The sequence below is a fragment of the Gossypium arboreum genome, chromosome 3 (assembly GCF_025698485.1).
Source record: "Gossypium arboreum isolate Shixiya-1 chromosome 3, ASM2569848v2, whole genome shotgun sequence".
In the NCBI taxonomy this organism is placed as follows: Eukaryota; Viridiplantae; Streptophyta; class Magnoliopsida; order Malvales; family Malvaceae; genus Gossypium; species Gossypium arboreum.
The window spans coordinates 124,259,683-124,260,350 of NC_069072.1; the positions used below are offsets into that span (position 1 = coordinate 124,259,683).

General features: G+C 35.9%; 1 non-coding gene across 1 annotated transcript; it reads left to right on the forward strand.

Annotated features, from left to right (window-relative positions):
* The first annotated feature begins 277 nt into the window (after positions 1–277).
* Positions 278–385, forward strand: LOC128291173 (small nucleolar RNA R71). Its single transcript, XR_008280949.1, has one exon. It is a non-coding gene; the product is annotated as a small nucleolar RNA R71 (small nucleolar RNA).
* The last annotated feature ends 283 nt before the right edge of the window (positions 386–668 follow it).

The following is a 668-nucleotide window of genomic DNA, read 5'->3' on the forward strand; positions in this document are numbered from 1 at the left end:
CTGTGAAGAACTAAGAAAACCATCAATTTTCTTATTCAATAGTTCTACCTGATTAGAGAGCATGGTGACCGAATCGACGTTATAAACATCGGTTGTTTTCGTTGGTTTTGTCCTCATGACTTGCCAATGATAGTTATTCAGTGACATCTCCTTTATAAACTCATAAGCATCTTCAGGTGTTTTATTATTGATGATTCTACCAGCAGCTGCATCAACCATTTTTCAAGTCAAAGGATTCAGGCCATTATGAAATGTTTGAACCTGAAGCCAAAGCGGTAACCCATGGTGAGGGCACCTTCTCAAAAAGTCCTTGTATCTCTCCTATGCATCGTAGATTGTTTCTAAGTCCATCTGTACAAATGAAGAGATATCATTACGTAATTTTGCCATTTTAGCCAGCGAAAAATATTTTATTAGAAATTTTTCAGTCATTTGCTCCCAAGTAGTAATTGATCCTCGTGGTAACAAGTTCAACCACTGTTTAGCTTTGTTCCTCAACAAAAAAAGGAATAATCGAAGACGAATGGCATCATTAGAAACACCATTAATTTTAAATGTATCGCATAGTTCCAAAAAGTTTGCTAAGTGAGCATTGGGATCCTCATCCTGCAAACCATCAAACTGAACAAATTGTTGTATCATTTCAATAGTGTTAGGTTTTAGTTCAA